Source organism: Brachyhypopomus gauderio, unplaced genomic scaffold (genome assembly GCF_052324685.1).
Source record: "Brachyhypopomus gauderio isolate BG-103 unplaced genomic scaffold, BGAUD_0.2 sc179, whole genome shotgun sequence".
Taxonomy (NCBI): domain Eukaryota; kingdom Metazoa; phylum Chordata; class Actinopteri; order Gymnotiformes; family Hypopomidae; genus Brachyhypopomus; species Brachyhypopomus gauderio.
The window spans coordinates 288800-307840 of NW_027507000.1; the positions used below are offsets into that span (position 1 = coordinate 288800).

The window sequence follows — 19041 nt, forward strand, 5'->3', positions numbered from 1 at the left end:
GGTCTCTGCATGTGAGAATGTGTTCAGGACTGATGTTAAAGCATCATAGGTGCTGCTTCATGAACAGGACAGTTACTTCAAAGAATCTAATATTTGTTTATTAGAGCATAAATAGAGCACAGCATTCGTTCATTGCTTTAGCATCTTTCCAGTTTTTTTATGTCAAAAATAATAAAAATAAACAAAGTAGGTCTGACCAAACATTTGACTTGTAGTGTAAACAAACCTGCTCTGAAAAATAAGGAAAGGTAAACTAACCACTAAAACCCAGTGAGCCCCAGTGTTTACAGGGCACATCCAGATTTCCTCCAGTGGAAACGTCATCTAAAGAATGTGTTGAATACAAAGTTGTCATTATTGTTACTGATAATCATTACTGCTAGACTGTAAATGTGATGAAAGTACCTTTCTGAGTCTCTGGAATTGTCCAGAAAACAACGATGTTGCAATAACGGCACAGAGCTGGTGAACAGCTTTCTGTTAAGAACAACTGAAATTTTAATTATGTTGCAAGAAATACCTAACACAGCTACATAAATATAATTGCCACTTACCTGCTGTTTTTCAATGAGTGTGTGCAAGTACGCATCAATAACCTGCATTGTAAAATAAACAACCATTAAAGATTGTTATACTTCCTCTTGTAATACATTTTGACAGTGATTTGGTCTCTTACATCATCAGCCAGCCACTCGGTCCCATGCAGTGTACGGAAAGACGAATCAAACAGTTTATATGGTCCAACAACTGCCTCCACCCGACCACAGTCTTCTGCAGCCCACAACATTCAAACTGAAAGCACAGCATGAATGTCAAAGCATAGATATTTGTTTTTTCTAATCCCTGTACTATTACAGTTACATGGCCAAAAGCATGTGAATACATGAACACCATTCTCATTTGCCCTAGTTTAACGCCAGGGCCTTTCAAACCCAGGGCCATCTATACACAATTCCCTATGCCATTGCATGATGTAGAATTAAGATTTCCCTCCCATACAATGACCATGCCTGGCCAGATCAGTTCATTAGAAGAGGTATGCACATACTTTTGGCAACATAGTGCATCTGACAAACGTCCAACAGGTCAAAATGGCCAACGGGCCAACATGTATAGTTTGAACAGGCCAAATCCCTTTCATGCAAACTATAAACAAGGGTAGGCTGAACAAATGACCAACAGGTCAAACTTGAACACAGAACTCATTAACAACCTCTTTCTTGTATGCTTTCCTGTATGGCTGATGAACCTGGGGGATGCTTCAACAGTCAACAGTGGTAATTGTCACATACACTGTTGACTGGTATACAGAAAACTGTGAAAGGCAAACTCATCATACTCTAATGATTGTGTAATTGAAAAAATGTCTGTATAAAGACTCATTGAATAATAAGGAATGGATCAAATAAACACTAAACAAGAAACAATATATTCAAGACGTATGTAGGCCTCAATTTACCTCTGTTGTTGCATCACAGACTTGAGTGTGTTTTTTAGGGGCAAAGTGGATAACTGATGGTCTCTGTGGCAGGTAAAGGTCTTCAGTTAGTCTTTCCAAATCTCCTCCCATGGTCAAAGAGTTGGGGCCATCAGAACATGTGCTGGTCTCATTCTCTTTGAGGATCTTGTGAGATTCTTGAGTGGTGACTTGCCTGTCATCATTTTGGCTTCTTCTGTATGGCTTGATGTGGTTGACACCCAGGTCTACTGACGCACCCATGCGTCAAAGATGGCCACCGTGCGAGTATATACATTAATGTTATTAATATCTCAGCGATACAACATCGCAGACACACGGTTCGAATGTTTTTGAAAACTGGAAACTGTTTGGGGGGGTGGGGGGGTGGGGGGGGGGGGGGGGGTATTGCTCCTGCCTGTGACTGCTGTGACTGGCGGATTCAAGTGTCAGTCATTACATGACCGCTGACATCACTCACATCGCCCTTTACGGATGTAGGAGGGTTTTAGGACGGCATTAGATCCGTTTCACCTCGGACAAACACGGAAATACAGACTTTGACGGCCGCTAGCTAGCGAGCTAGCGTCTACTTAACTACATGGCGATGGTGAAGGTATGTTGATGATCGATGACTAAATGAATGTTATTTTGCAATATTGATCACTATAATAGCGGGCGATCACAGATAGGGTCGCGAATTTCGCGATGGTCCCGTGTAGTTAGTTCGCTAGCTAGCAGCTAGCTAGCACCTGGCTAGCTAGCAGCTAGCTAGCATCTGGCTAGCTAGCGTCTACTGATGAACCTGTGTTGATTTCCTGAGGGGTTTATGAAAAATATAAACGATCGATGACTAAATGCAATATCGATCACTATAATAGCGGGCGATCACAGATAGGGTCGCGAATTTCGCGATGGTGTACTGTAGTCCTGTTTGTAGTTCTATGTAGCATCTAGCTAGCTAGCGTCTACTGATGACCCCATATTGTAGGCCTGAGGAGAGACTCGTGACCGATGACCCGATGACCTACGACCTCAGGAAACATATCGCCCTTTGCGGAAGTTTTGGCCGCTTTTTGACGCCTGAGGTAAAAAAACCGGTTTTGCTCAGTAGTTTACTACTACTACTACTAGCCCTTACTACTACTACATAGCGGTTATGAACCTATGTTGATTTCCTGAAGGGTTTTATGAAAAGTATAACAGATCGAAGGCTAAATGAATGTTATTTTGCAATATTACTCACTATAATAGCGGACGATCGCAGATCGGCTCGCGATGTGTTACTAGCTGTCTAGCTAGCCTCCTGCTAATTTATTCTTTATAAAATTATTTTTACTTATTTTTTTATTATTTCGTATTTGTCTTTTGCCTATATCCCAGACAGCACAAGTACGTCGCAGAGACGTCGTATTTATGGTTCACCTAACCCCAATTGTTTTTATCACTATTGTACTGTATTATACAGAATTGTTTTCTTTTGATCCTTACATGAAAACAAAGTTGTCCTCCAAAGGTGAAAGGGTGGAGGTGGGCCAAAAAAAGGTTTGAAAAGCCCATATGAAGCAATTTTCAAGCCTAGGGTCACAAACGTCACACACAACACATTGTTAGTTTTCAAAGAGTAGTGAAAATCTGTAGTAGTGATATCTCTTTTGGTAAGATTTCCTAAATTTCCTATTTTTGTTTGCTGGTTATGGCTGTATTTGGAAGAGACACACATGCGAAATCTTGATCTTGAAGTTAAAATTGCTCAATAATATTATTCTATTTCAAGTAGCTGAGGGTTTTTTGTATACATTGATGTAAAAACATTTTTACCTATTAGCAGTTTTTCAAAAGACAAAACTACTTAAAATAAGGTTAAAAATATCAGAGCCATTTTGACTAATCAATATGCCACTTATATGCCATTATAATTCAAATATTATGTTTGTGTCAATTTCACATTATTTCAACCTTTCACAAATCAAATCTCAAACATATGGTTCTGTAGATGAGGAGACTTCTTGCAAGAGATCTTGCACAGTCTCATATGGCAGCCAAGGAGGTGCAAGCTTTCAGCAGCAACCACCCATACCTGACACACGCCTCATTTACATAACACTGAAGGCAAGTTCAGCTCTTCTCCCCCCTGCTGATTCCTCAGGCAATGGGCACTTTTGCAAATGAATGGATGTTAATTGGAGCCACCAGAGGTGTCAGTTTGGACTAAGGTTCTTTGGACCCTCTTTTGGGACTTCAGGGGGGTGGTTAAAATTTCAGGGACTTCTAGTGTTAACTAGCCAGTATGTTAACTATTCTCAGCCGGACACTACGTTGCCCACAATGCATTGCGCACACAACGTCAAAACCATTTGTCTGGTGATACATGATTTAAGTGGCACCAGCGAGGGATGAACTTTCTCTCATTGCGTTTCAAAAGAGAAAACAGATGTCACTCAGTTTTCAATGGAAAACAAATTCCAACGTTCATTTACAGCAGTGGTTCTCAAACTTTTTCAATAATTCCCCACCTCAGAAGATGGGGAAATTCTATGCCCCACCACCAAAATGGCGCGCCCCACACTTTGAGAAACGCTGATTTACAGTGATGTCTACCGTTCATGACACAACGTGAACTAATTCACGTTCAAGTTATTAAAAAATGTGTTGCGTTCAGTTCAACGAACACAATGAGCGTGTTCAATGAACGCATCATTCACGCACAACACTATGAATAGTGAATTTACTTGAGTTTCTTTTTTAACAACTTCCGCCCTGCCCCGCCTCTCTTCCTCGCTCAAATCATTTGGGACGTAGATTTGACTTATTACTGCCTCTTTGTTATTACCTTTTGGGAAGAAAATATATCGAGATATATATCGTATATCGCCATTCATCTTAAAAATATCGAGATATTATTTTTGCTCCATATCGCCCAGCCTTAGTGTAAGCTATACGTGCGCTGTCTGGACTATTTTTGTATTAAATAAAATAACATTTGTGGAAGACTATTGGACTCGTGCCTCGTCCGTCTCCCTGCGCCCAGCGTCACACCCATCTTTTTTTTTTTTTTTTTTTTTACATCGCTACTAACTCTGTGTGCACTGTATGGACAAGGGAAACATGGATATGCAGTTTATTAGAACTTCTTTATTAGAACTTGTATATAAACCAAGCACAACACTAACTTTTTACAACAGTAACATTTTTTGCACACATATGTAAGACTAGTGTCTTTGTTGTATTCGGCACATTCAACATGTGCCCACCTACTGCAGAAATCACACTACACCTACCCCCCAAAAAAAGCCATTAGGTACATATTAGTACTAATACTACTCCAGTTGTCTAATAATACAAAGTATGCTTATGTTATACATTACCATTTCAATCATGCTCTTGTCTGCATCAGATTCCAGCAAGGAGCACACCACACAGTAATCATCTGCATTCCCTAGAAACAATGATTTTAGTATGGTTTTAAACTGTAGCACTCATTCTCTAGAAATAATCATGTAGTAAAGAGTCTCTGCAGTAGCTTTATGGTACAGGACACAGATTGATAGTTTCGTTACCTTTGAGTCAGATGATGGAATATGGATTTATATGGGTTTTGACTAAAGAAAACTTTATGGCACAGCTTTCATGCAGTGTTTGATACCACTGAACTTTACACTGCAGCAGTGCACAGGCTACTTCAAGTCGTGCCTTGGTAACATCTTGTGGGGATGTCTGGACAGCGCTGATGTTTCTCCTCTGGAAATAATCTTCTGCAAACTGCAAAGTGGCATTTTACATGGTAAGAGTAATATCAGTTACTTATAAATGCCCATCACATTATTTTCAAAAGGTTTACCCTCAACACTAAAATCCCACAACTGCTGGAATCCTGCTGCTTGTTGTGCAGTATTGTTTGTACTGTCCATTTAGGCTCCTGGTCTCCATGGCCTGTCATCCTTAAGAAGTTCCTAATTATTGTTTTTAAAAAATGATAGAAGAACACAGTTTAACATCACACCAGTTCTTTTCAGAAAAAAGCTCCAAAATTAGCACTGTAAAATAGCAATGTTAAAATGTTATTACCGCCAGTTACGTAGCAGCTTGCGCTCGAGTGCACTTTCATTTGCCAGGGGATCGATCAACACAAGGACCTTGTCAGACATGTTGACAATCTAAAAGAAATTAGTTCATTCATGTTATTCTCTCGTCATATTATAACACTCTGCTGCATCATAGCACAATTAGAATATCTCTGTACGATTCATGCAAATAATGACTGATGTACACTACCAGTCAAATGTTTGAACACAAAAAAAGGCATTTTAATCTAAAGGATTATGCCTTAATTTGTTTATAAGACAATTTGGGAAGGTTGTTGTATATATTAATTAATTCTCAACATACTTCATTTTAAATGCACCCTTTATTTCAGAACTTTAGTTCTCTACAAGGTCTCTGCATGTGAGAATGTGTTCAGGACTGATGTTAAAGCATCATAGGTGCTGCTTCATGAACAGGACAGTTACTTCAAAGAATCTAATATTTGTTTATTAGAGCATAAATAGAGCACAGCATTCGTTCATTGCTTTAGCATCTTTCCAGTTTTTTTATGTCAAAAATAATAAAAATAAACAAAGTAGGTCTGACCAAACATTTGACTTGTAGTGTAAACAAACCTGCTCTGAAAAATAAGGAAAGGTAAACTAACCACTAAAACCCAGTGAGCCCCAGTGTTTACAGGGCACATCCAGATTTCCTCCAGTGGAAACGTCATCTAAAGAATGTGTTGAATACAAAGTTGTCATTATTGTTACTGATAATCATTACTGCTAGACTGTAAATGTGATGAAAGTACCTTTCTGAGTCTCTGGAATTGTCCAGAAAACAACGATGTTGCAATAACGGCACAGAGCTGGTGAACAGCTTTCTGTTAAGAACAACTGAAATTTTAATTATGTTGCAAGAAATACCTAACACAGCTACATAAATATAATTGCCACTTACCTGCTGTTTTTCAATGAGTGTGTGCAAGTACGCATCAATAACCTGCATTGTAAAATAAACAACCATTAAAGATTGTTATACTTCCTCTTGTAATACATTTTGACAGTGATTTGGTCTCTTACATCATCAGCCAGCCACTCGGTCCCATGCAGTGTACGGAAAGACGAATCAAACAGTTTATATGGTCCAACAACTGCCTCCACCCGACCACAGTCTTCTGCAGCCCACAACATTCAAACTGAAAGCACAGCATGAATGTCAAAGCATAGATATTTGTTTTTTCTAATCCCTGTACTATTACAGTTACATGGCCAAAAGCATGTGAATACATGAACACCATTCTCATTTGCCCTAGTTTAACGCCAGGGCCTTTCAAACCCAGGGCCATCTATACACAATTCCCTATGCCATTGCATGATGTAGAATTAAGATTTCCCTCCCATACAATGACCATGCCTGGCCAGATCAGTTCATTAGAAGAGGTATGCACATACTTTTGGCAACATAGTGCATCTGACAAACGTCCAACAGGTCAAAATGGCCAACGGGCCAACATGTATAGTTTGAACAGGCCAAATCCCTTTCATGCAAACTATAAACAAGGGTAGGCTGAACAAATGACCAACAGGTCAAACTTGAACACAGAACTCATTAACAACCTCTTTCTTGTATGCTTTCCTGTATGGCTGATGAACCTGGGGGATGCTTCAACAGTCAACAGTGGTAATTGTCACATACACTGTTGACTGGTATACAGAAAACTGTGAAAGGCAAACTCATCATACTCTAATGATTGTGTAATTGAAAAAATGTCTGTATAAAGACTCATTGAATAATAAGGAATGGATCAAATAAACACTAAACAAGAAACAATATATTCAAGACGTATGTAGGCCTCAATTTACCTCTGTTGTTGCATCACAGACTTGAGTGTGTTTTTTAGGGGCAAAGTGGATAACTGATGGTCTCTGTGGCAGGTAAAGGTCTTCAGTTAGTCTTTCCAAATCTCCTCCCATGGTCAAAGAGTTGGGGCCATCAGAACATGTGCTGGTCTCATTCTCTTTGAGGATCTTGTGAGATTCTTGAGTGGTGACTTGCCTGTCATCATTTTGGCTTCTTCTGTATGGCTTGATGTGGTTGACACCCAGGTCTACTGACGCACCCATGCGTCAAAGATGGCCACCGTGCGAGTATATACATTAATGTTATTAATATCTCAGCGATACAACATCGCAGACACACGGTTCGAATGTTTTTGAAAACTGGAAACTGTTTGGGGGGGTGGGGGGGTGGGGGGGGGGGGGGGGGTATTGCTCCTGCCTGTGACTGCTGTGACTGGCGGATTCAAGTGTCAGTCATTACATGACCGCTGACATCACTCACATCGCCCTTTACGGATGTAGGAGGGTTTTAGGACGGCATTAGATCCGTTTCACCTCGGACAAACACGGAAATACAGACTTTGACGGCCGCTAGCTAGCGAGCTAGCGTCTACTTAACTACATGGCGATGGTGAAGGTATGTTGATGATCGATGACTAAATGAATGTTATTTTGCAATATTGATCACTATAATAGCGGGCGATCACAGATAGGGTCGCGAATTTCGCGATGGTCCCGTGTAGTTAGTTCGCTAGCTAGCAGCTAGCTAGCACCTGGCTAGCTAGCAGCTAGCTAGCATCTGGCTAGCTAGCGTCTACTGATGAACCTGTGTTGATTTCCTGAGGGGTTTATGAAAAATATAAACGATCGATGACTAAATGCAATATCGATCACTATAATAGCGGGCGATCACAGATAGGGTCGCGAATTTCGCGATGGTGTACTGTAGTCCTGTTTGTAGTTCTATGTAGCATCTAGCTAGCTAGCGTCTACTGATGACCCCATATTGTAGGCCTGAGGAGAGACTCGTGACCGATGACCCGATGACCTACGACCTCAGGAAACATATCGCCCTTTGCGGAAGTTTTGGCCGCTTTTTGACGCCTGAGGTAAAAAAACCGGTTTTGCTCAGTAGTTTACTACTACTACTACTAGCCCTTACTACTACTACATAGCGGTTATGAACCTATGTTGATTTCCTGAAGGGTTTTATGAAAAGTATAACAGATCGAAGGCTAAATGAATGTTATTTTGCAATATTACTCACTATAATAGCGGACGATCGCAGATCGGCTCGCGATGTGTTACTAGCTGTCTAGCTAGCCTCCTGCTAATTTATTCTTTATAAAATTATTTTTACTTATTTTTTTATTATTTCGTATTTGTCTTTTGCCTATATCCCAGACAGCACAAGTACGTCGCAGAGACGTCGTATTTACATCAGTATATCGTAAAAACATCGCGTTCCATTTTCGAACGTCGCATATACATCGTATGCACATCTAATGTACGATTTAAAACGGGAGCGTCATATTCATCGCCGTTGCATCGCTGCGACGTCAAAACAACGTTTCCCATCCTGATGTGGCAGAGTGAGATTTTTGGGGCAACCCCACTCCCTCCCTATTGTAAATTGCGGTGGAGCCGTGTGAGTCGCGGGGTAGGTTTATCCTGGTATTATAAATAGCGGGGGTATGGGGGCAGATTTCTTTCTGTCATCCGGTTTTCCCAGCACCTCTAACGGTGGCAAGTTATCGTGGTTGGGCCTGGCTTCCTTTGGTGGACCAGCTTAATACCGTCGGGGTATGGCGCTTCTTTTGGCGTCTGATTATCGGTGAGTGCGGTGCGCTGAGAACTAACATGCCCTGCTGTTTCGTCGCAGTTCGGTGGGCGCGTCATTGGAATTACTGTGCTGATCTATCTACCACGGGTGGGCAGTTACTATTTGCCCTTGATTTTACAAAACGTTGGCATATTAAAGAGTTTGCTAAGTAATGTTTTGCTTGATTGATAGCATCAACAACAGCTGCAATGAAGGCATGGATAGTTATGTCCTGTGTTCGACACATACTGTGTTGTATGTGAGTGCTGTGTGTTTGTTTCAGTCTGTTAGAAAAATCATGTACTGATGAGGCCTGACAGCAGTGCATCCTGTTATATTTAATACTGATATATAATTATAACATTTTTTCTGTATATTCTAACTGACATGCACATTTTAATTTAAAGTTATGGTGTTGCATCTGTAAAGATGGTTGGTTGTGTCTATATGGCTACAATGATTTTGAGCTAGAATCAACAACATTCAAACAAAAAGTGAGAGCTACTGCACATTTATAGAAATAATAGAAATAATTGGTAATATTTTTTATTTTACAGTTAAATAAATAACAGCAGAACCTAAAGCAAGAAGTTTACAAAAGAAAAAAAAAACACCAACAGTGCAAGGTTAGGCCAAGTATTTACAACAATAATAACAGCAACAACAGTAATTTAACAAAAACAATAATTTAAAATCACAAACAATAAACATCACCAATAATAATACATAATAATAACCAGCCATTAATGCATTTTATTTGCAAGCTGGACATGTATAATCTTTATCAACTGGAGGCTTCTGGACGCAGTCATGGTGGTACCATCTCTCACAGTTGTCACAGCATATCTGGAACAAATGAAAAGCAGGTCTAACTGAAAGGTGCCCATCTAAAATGTAGAAATTACTATCATGCTTTACATTTTTAGTCCAAAGATTTGATGCAGTGCTCTATTGATAAGTTAAGTGCAAAGATGTTACAAAATAAATGATTGAGAATTTACTGCACTCATTTGCATGTCAGAGTTAGCATATTAAACTGCCTAAAAGGTGAGTGTAACATTCTGCTTGACGCAGAGCAGGGAGGCGGACACAAACGCTGAGAAGAGCGAGATTTATTCAAGGGGATTCCATAAACAGAGTCGTAGTCACGGGCACGGGTCATAACGGGAGGGCAATCAGGAATAAGAGTGTGTATTACAAGGGCCCAGAGGTAGAAGCCTGGATGCAAAGCAGTGAAAGGATGAGCCTTTTGAAAATGAAAATGTGAGAATTAGACCTTCCTTACTTGAACAGGAAGCCAGCATGGTGTTTTCAACAAGAATCACATGTTGACAAACAATATGAGCTGCAGTATTTTGAATGCTTTCTAGAAGCCAGCAAAATGTGAGTTACAGTAGTCAAGTGTAAAGATGACTAGAGCTTACTGATGTTGCTCGTATTGATTTAGCATTTCAAGAGAAAAGATCAAACTCATGAGGAGCTCCAGCAATGACACCTGAAGGTGAGGTTGTGTGTGAGCCATCCCAGGCTACATGACCAGATAAACCCTGAAGATAGGATGAGAACCAAGCATCACAAGAAAGTGATGAAATTCACATGTAGTAGTTCACAGTATCAAAAACAGTAGACCAATCTAGTAGGATGTGAACAGAAGACAACCTTTTCCTGGCTTTGTGGGGAGGTTTTGTTATTGACAATACAGCAATATCTGGTGAATACCCTGGTCTGTACCACAGATGGTTGACTTAAAGAAATTTGTTCCTCTCAAGATACTAATAAAACTGAGAAAAGACAGCCTGTTCCAAGGTCTCTGACAGAAATTTGAGAAAATGGGTCTAATTCACAGTATAACTGAGCATAATTATAAATGAGTATAATTCGTAGTTTGTAGGATTTAAAGGATCCCTGAGAAAATGCTATATTATGACATTATGTACGACTAATAGCCTAATATCTCATATTTGTAGTACTAATATCTCAACAATAGTACATGCAGATCAATGTATTTAGATGTGTTGCTGCGCTTACCCAGTTTGTTTGATCATGATCCTCCATTCCACAGTAATGGCACAGGTTGCTCAGATTGTCTGAGATGAAAGTATTAATACATTTCCTCATTTTTACATGTCAAACATATGTCCATACAGGATGTGGTACTAATTAACTAGCATAAAACGTATATTATTTTAATAAAGAACATGCATTTCAGAGGACATAAATTTTATGCCATTTACAGTGACCAACCACAAAGACAACACGCCAGATTCCTGGAGGAGAGTCATGGCAATGCCCAGCCTCAGCTCATTGACTGCCTCTTGAGTGGTTTGGGTGTTGACAGCCATTTCCTTTAATATGCACTCCGCAAACTAAGGACAGTTTAGATCGATCAAAATGATAAGCCTGCATTGCTAAATAATAAGGTTGACTGTTAGACAACAAAATCTTTAATACAAGTAACTAAAAGATCTTGACAAATGCCACTTGACCTTCATCATCATAATTTGGGTTCAAGTGTAAAAACGGATAAAGTTCTTGTGAACTTTTAAATTAAAATTATAATGTTACAACAACTGCTGTAGTCTACTGTACACTCACGTTCAAAGCCAAGACACCACCACGATCCTGCTGACGTGCATGACGGAGAGTGCTGCACGTTACAGCCTGTCTTTCGCAGGAACGCCCTTTAGTGTAATTATGACAATACACACTCTTATTCTCAAAAATGCATTTGGGATGATTTCTAGTATGTGTATGATTTATTGTGATTTATAATACCACTGTATATTTACCTTGTTGCTTCCAAGCACCTGCCGTAAAATGCACCCCCTTGTAACTCAGTCTCTGTTGATGGTAGGTCAAATTCACTTTAGAATTACACAGCTGAGACCATTTCATGTTGATTGAGTTTCATTAATATAGGACAATACAGTTAAGCAATGTATAATCATCCTTCTCTAATACATTTGTCCTGGCAAATTACTGGGGATCAATACACTCGCCATGACGTTCTAGAATGTTGACGTATAATGGAAAGGACCAATGAGCGTCCAGCAGTCCTGTACCTGTGGGTGAGCAACAGACGGACTTCTTCAGGGAAACACAGGTAGGTTATGTAGTTATAACTCTACTGAGGTAAAATAAATAATGAAGTAATGTTTAATAACTGGTTGTTTCCAAGAATCTAACTATCTCTGAAAGTTAAATCTTAGCTAACCATTTTACTACAACGGCCTACGGTTAAAGTGTTAGCATCTAAGCTAACCATCATTTTACTACAACGGCCCTGACGGCAATCGCGCGAGACAACACCGCAAGTTCAAACCAGCTTGTCCGTTAGCTGTAGCCTAGGTTAGCTAGGTAGTTCGCCTTAGCTTAGCTTCTTTGTAACTAAAAGACAAATCAGTATGACAAAAAAGGGAAAGGGAGTGTAATCGCTAGTGTTGTTGGCTAACGTATTTCCTTACTTTTTAGATACACTACACTACTGGCGGACCGCGGTCCGTATCCGGACCCGAACGCAGTCCTGTCCGGACCCAATCTCATTCCTGATTAACTGGATACGGACCCAAAAAACCATATTTATTCATTTTGACGGGAGAATTAATTTTAAACCGGAGTATTTATTTCAGGGCTATTGAAAAAAACACTCCGTCACGAGTGTTACGTTCACCACCCCAGCTCAACAACTTGCGTTCGCCACCCCCCGGACCTCAGGTGACAGCTATCTGCCAAAATTGGACCGCGGACAAATTTAGTTGAGTACCCCTGCACTAGACAATGTCAACAGGAAATGGAAGACATCATGTGACACATCCGACCTTATTTCCGATGGAGAAAACGGACCTAAATCAAGGTACATTCATCTTCCACTGAGGTAATCTAGACATAAGTATATATTGTGATTTAGATGACTTCAACTATAACTTACTTGCAGATCAAAAAAGAGACCATGTTGGTGGTCAGATGAAGAGTCTCAACCAAAGCAAAGAGGCCCAAGAGCAAATTACCTCGGCCACCACCACCACCACCACAAGTACACAGTAAGCACAAAAACACCCAAATATTGTGTAGGAGCAGGATTGAGAAACCCTGATGTACAGAATGTTCTCTACAAATATATTAAACTCCAAATAATATATACATACATAATTAAAATGCACTGTCCCTTACTAAATCAAATCAAATATATTTGTATAGCACTTTTCACAACACAAGTTGTCACAAAGCGCTTTACAGGATTTACAAGGTTAACAATACTATGGGTCCAAATCCCTAATGAGCAAGCCAAAGGCGACAGTGGCAAGGAAAAACTCCCTAGATGGTGGGGAATAGGAAGAAACCTTGGGAAGACCAAGACTCAAAAGGGAACCCATCCTCCATTGGGCGGCCCGTTAACACACAAATTACACAAAAACAAATTATACAGACGAATACACAAGTCACAAACAAATCACATAATCAGGCTAAGTATAAGGTAACTAGAATAAAAGTTCTGGGTGTTGATATTGTCAATGTAAATGTCTTGTGATGAACGCCAGGTTTTCATTCCGTGTTGGAGTGATGATAATGGTATTGTAGTCTCCGACTGCAGTGTTACTCCCCAGGTGAACCTCGGAGAAGAAAGATAAATGATGTGGTAAATATGTAACAGATTATTCAAAGGCCAAACTAAACAGATAAGTCTTTAGTCGAGTTTTAAACATTGAGACTGTGTCTGAGTCCCGCATAAAGGCAGGAAGATTATTCCACAGTTGTGGAGCTTTAAAAGAAAAGGCTCTTCCACCTGCTGTGATCTTTTTGATCCTAGGAACAGTTAATAACCCTGCGTCCTGTGAACGAAGTGAACGTGCTGTGTTGTAATGATCAATAAGTTCACTAAGATACTCTGGAGCTAAGCCATGCAGTGTTTTATATGTTAATAAAAGTATTTTATAGTTAATACGGAATCTAACAGGCAGCTAATGTAATGACGATAGTATAGGACTAATGTCCTTACCTCTTCTTAGCTCCAATATCAAAACCACAGCTTACAGCCAAGGGGAAACCAGTAAACCCTCCAAACACTTGTAGGTACCTGATCATACCTGCATTGAAATACAAAAAAGAATGACTTAAATGTATTTATATTCATATGCCATTTATGTATTCACAGCCCTAAGTCTACCCAGAGTAAGGCAGCATTGGATGGAGGTTAACTTCAGGGATTTCACTAAACAACGCTAAAAGAAATATATCAGCAATGTTAACATTCAATAAATCTCCTAGCAGAACTACTCGCACACAGAATAGGGGCCAGGAATCCAGTCGACACTTCTGAAAATGAGGGGGAAAAGTGTAAAACAAAGAAAACCTGCATACTTCCACATTATACCTACTAAATTAATACAACACCACATTTCAACCCATTTAGAAACATAAATAGATCACTTTATTAATCCCAGAGGGAGTCACGTATTGCAGCATTGTTATAATAGTATTCATGATGCTAAAAACACACTTATTGTGAACATTACACTTTGCTCTGCTGACACCACTCAGTGGTCATATTCTAATGGATACTTTTCAAAGTAAGAAAGCACTGCTGATCTAAACTGTCATTAAAATCTGATCAATTAAGTCTGATTAAACCTATTGTGTCAATGTTTCCCCCCCAGCATCAAACCCGCCACTACACAGTCAGAATGTGGATTTTAGAACAATGTCCTCCTATCAAAGTAAGGTTATAGGGTACAGTAAAACAGATACTCCATGTAAACTTAGCTTGTTCCCTAAAATGCAGACAGTATCTGCAGTGTACCTTTATAAAGAAATTACAAACACATATGAACACACATGTACTTACCAAAGACATATTCTTTCCACAGCGCCACAGCCACAATAGGAGTCCTCCGATTGGTCTCACATCTCCACCTCATGGTAGGACACATACTGAAAGTTTAAAATGTTTACTCTAAGCAGTGCAATATTACACATACACTGGGTCTTCATATTAAATATTTGTTGTTGGGCACAGCAGTTTAAGACAATGTCCTTATTTTATCCTTATTTTTGTCCATTGCATTGACTCTAATTACTGCATGTTTTTACTACTTTTTTAGCATCAAGAGCTCGCGCCTCAGGACGTTTAATACCCTCCCAGTGCACTCGTATGTTTTCAAAAATTTAATTCCAAACAAACTCAATTTCACTAAACATCCTTGCTCATATTAAATATATCCATGTATATAATAATGTGAATGCAAACCTTTTTGAATATTCATTTAAATGTTATTGTTGTGTATGTTATATATGTCACAGCCACTGATTGATGCATCCTTGAGGCTATTGGTGAGGTGCAGCTGCAACTGCAGCATTTAACTGCAGTTGTTCAGGCAATGGCAGGAGAGAGGAGCAGAAATCTTCCAACACCACTGGAAGAAGATCTGGAAGAAAACATACTCCCCCTCCAGTGTGCAGAGGATTTCGTGCGTCTAGAACATGATTTGACCAATAGTGACACAAAAAAAAAGGTCAGTACTGAAATATACCATTTTAACAAACTCGCACAGAGTACACATTTTGTAAACATCTTGTAAAAGATAAACATTTATTTAGGAACAAAGTAATTATCTTTTCTTTCGAGTACAAAATTAAGAACGATATATCCATCCATCCTGAGGGTTGATTTAAGGAACATTATTATGAACTCCTTAATGTTTGTACTCATACCTTTGTAAATTTTAAAAACCTTTTATGAATTCGGTCCCTGGTTTTTATTTATCTGTCTGTCTGTCTACAGATGTCAAAGCTGTCATTAGATGGGGGCAGTCAGGGCCTGGTGGTTAGGGAACTGGTGTGGCAGAGGAGAATAAAAGGAATTGGGCACACTCGCATCAAGGAACTTGTAGTATGTAAGTATGAAAATAAGACCATAGTATACCAAACATGACAAATATAGTACCATAAAAACAAATCACAAATAGCTTTGTTTTATAATTGACATTTACCGTCTTGGTTGGTGATCCTTAGTTTTGATGTGTATAGTCACAACAGGGGTGAATAATCTTATCCACAAAGGCTTCATGTTGGTATCAGTTTTTAAAAAATTATCATGTGTGCTTCTGCAGCCAAAGTGCCCCTTTCTGGATAGAACTGGACACCACTGAGTAAAATAACTGACTTTTAAAGAAATTTTAAGATGGCATATCTCAGAAATGATTTGCAATGCATATTACATGAAACAATTCAGTGTCACTCTTAAATCTTAAGACGCACATACATTTAATTAGAAATGCTTGCCTTCCAATATGAAGAGAAATTAGTGCCAAATTGAAAAGCAGTCATTGGAAAAATCTATTCAAAGTATAATATCCATAGTGCCGTATTGCTCTAAACCACAGGCATACTAATTAGTACCTGCACTCATCTGTTGTGTTTTCATCCCTCTTTCCATCCCATTCATTTTTCCACACCCACAAGCCATAGAGTTTCTGTATCTGAACAGCCACTAAACTTCATGTACACAGCTTTTCATTAGCACTTCTTAGCAATAGTGCCTAAATGGCTTATTAGCAACAGGCTCATCCTTAGGCCCAAAATTATCTTAGAAACTAAAACATACAAGTAATTTTCTAATTAAACAATGTTGTACTTACAGCATCTGCGATGAGAAATCCTCAGCTGTCCCACCCATGTGAAGCTGATGCAGAAAAGTCGATGAAAGACTGGCTTCGTCTGGCGCCTGACAGACTTCATCGCGGAAGACCACGCTGAGTCAACGTGATCAAGTCGATTTAAGCCCTTCGTGTTCATACATGGACAGTTCCGTTTTTGTTACAGCACTGAGAAAATGATTTACAATATCATAGTTAAACAATGACAACACTTTTATTATATGTTGTTAAAGAAAGGAATACGGAAGGACAAATGGTGGTAGATTTTGCTAAGAGGATAAAGATAAAGATGGCTGTAGTTAACACTTTAAGAAAAAGGAAGAGCACAGGGTAACATATAAGAGTGGGGGAAGATGCACACAGGTCGACTATATCCTCTAGGAGACAAAACCTGAGAGAGGTTAGTGATTGCAAGGTGTTACCAGGGGAGAGTGTAGCTAAACAGCATAGGATGGTGATATGTAGGATGGTTTTAGAGGTGAAGAAGAGGAGAGTGAGAGCGCCACCTAAGATCAGGTGGTGGAAGTTAAAGGATGAGGACTGTTCGCAATTGTCATGGACAGACTGACACGCAATTGCCGAAAGATGATTATTTTGAATAATAATAATGTGATTTACATTTTATCATTTTTTAGTAATTGTTTATGCATGTGAATTGGTTCTAAAATACAACTTTTCAAAATAATATTTTATGTACACTTTAGAATTTGTTAAGTTTTTGTTTGTGCATGTGAATTAGTTAATACAACTTTTCAAAATTGTAAACTGGCTGTCTCTTTACATCTTTTAAACTGGCTGTCTCTTTACATCTTTTAAAGGCAAAATCTGAATAACAGGAAATAGGAATTAAACTCCACAAACAACTATTTCGTTATCTAGCTAGTTGTCTACCTGGGATTATATGCAGAACAAGAATAAATAGGCTACTGCTGCTCGCGTGAAGATCTTTAAAAGAACAAAACATGAAAACGCTCGACGGAATAACGGACTCGCATGGCTTGATCCAAAAACGACGTTGGTAAGACGATGTATAGACGCTTTAACGATGAAGCTGTAAGCGTCGCATAAACATCGTAAATACAGCTTAAAAGCATCAGATGATGAACGTCGTTCGGAGATCAGATGGACGTCGTTTGAACGTCAGGTAACGACGTCTATGCGACGTCGTGCCAGTGAGCAAACGACCGACCGCAGATGCTTTAACGACGTAACTGTGAACGTCGCATAAACGTCTTGCCGACGTATCTGTGCTGTCTGGGATGCTTGCTTTGTAGATGTGAAAGTATAGTATATAATAATCTAGATGAGTGGATATGGTTTTGGCTAAGCTGATTTAGCCTGTAGTTCAGGAGTTTGATGGGAGTTTCGTAGTTTGGTGTACACATTTTTGTACACTAATTTATACTTGTATACTACTATATATATTACATGTTTCACTATTTTTGTGAAGCAAACCCTTGTGCAAACATATTTCAAGCAACAATATTATTGATCTTTTAGTAAATGTGTAATTTCATATAAAATATGAAAGAATTTTTGAAAATATGCCTCATATTTCCAGGTTTAGGACCATATTATTTATTTATGCAATACTCTAAGTCAATGTAACCTCATTAGGAAGAGAACTGAGATTGTTCTGAACATTTTGATATGAGACATGTGGGTAAAATGCTATAATTAAGTATGTTTAGAGACACATTTATGTAACCATGCTTAAACAGCAAAAATGCCCATAGTGTGTGTCTGTGTCTCTCTCTGTTCAATAAAAACAAGTTGCTGTGCGCAATTGGCTGCCGCTTCTCGCCGGTGTGTGATTGGTTGTCTGAGAGGTAGCTGTCTTAACAATTGTAAAGCGCCTTGGGTATCCTGAAAAGGCACTATATAAATTGAAACATTCATTCATTCATTCATTTATAACAGATATGCAGATTTATCAACAGCTCAAAACACACAAGAACGCACTTCAACACATACCCAGTTGGCAAGATCAATGGTCATGCCAAGCCAGTAAAATCTGGAGCACACTACAGCTCGAGTTTTCAGGATGCCTGAATGTCCTCCAATCGGAGAGGCGTGAAATTCCTGAAAGCTTTCTTGCCTCTTCTTTGGATTTTATGGCTTTTCTACTTTTAAAGAAAAGCTGTCCTTCTGCATTGAATATTCATTAACATTCATTAAAGTCATATAATAATTAAAGAGCTACCTTACCAAGACACTGGCTACATTTAAACAAATAAATGC

At 39.1% G+C, this 19041-nt stretch overlaps 3 long non-coding RNA genes across 11 annotated transcripts; 1 reads left to right on the forward strand and 2 right to left on the reverse strand.

Moving 5' to 3' along the window:
• Positions 1-4472: 4472 nt before the first annotated feature.
• Positions 4473-6071, reverse strand: LOC143501934 (uncharacterized). Its single transcript, XR_013127025.1, has 2 exons — positions 5525-6071; positions 4473-5409 (listed from the first exon to the last, which is right to left on the reverse strand). It is a non-coding gene; the product is annotated as an uncharacterized LOC143501934 (long non-coding RNA).
• A 1684-nt stretch (positions 6072-7755) lies between these two features.
• On the forward strand, positions 7756-17796 carry LOC143501913 (uncharacterized). 2 transcript variants are annotated; one of them, XR_013126996.1, is made up of 11 exons: positions 7756-7963; positions 8339-11998; positions 12161-12251; positions 12620-13001; positions 13083-13188; positions 14803-14862; positions 15013-15064; positions 15247-15294; positions 15446-15657; positions 15927-16038; positions 16785-17796. It is a non-coding gene; the product is annotated as an uncharacterized LOC143501913 (long non-coding RNA). The 2 variants fall into 2 exon arrangements; XR_013126995.1 differs by having other exon boundaries at positions 8339-12251.
• On the reverse strand, positions 9862-17243 carry LOC143501914 (uncharacterized). Of its 8 annotated transcripts, none has more exons than XR_013127001.1 (10): positions 16135-16772; positions 15857-15977; positions 15393-15618; positions 14991-15076; positions 14145-14232; positions 11938-13758; positions 11744-11829; positions 11177-11514; positions 10573-10695; positions 9863-9994 (listed from the first exon to the last, which is right to left on the reverse strand). It is a non-coding gene; the product is annotated as an uncharacterized LOC143501914 (long non-coding RNA). The 8 variants fall into 8 exon arrangements; XR_013126999.1 differs by lacking the exon at positions 9863-9994 and having other exon boundaries at positions 11177-11235; positions 11393-11514; XR_013127003.1 differs by lacking the exon at positions 9863-9994 and having other exon boundaries at positions 11177-11235; positions 11383-11514.
• Positions 17797-19041: the final 1245 nt, after the last annotated feature.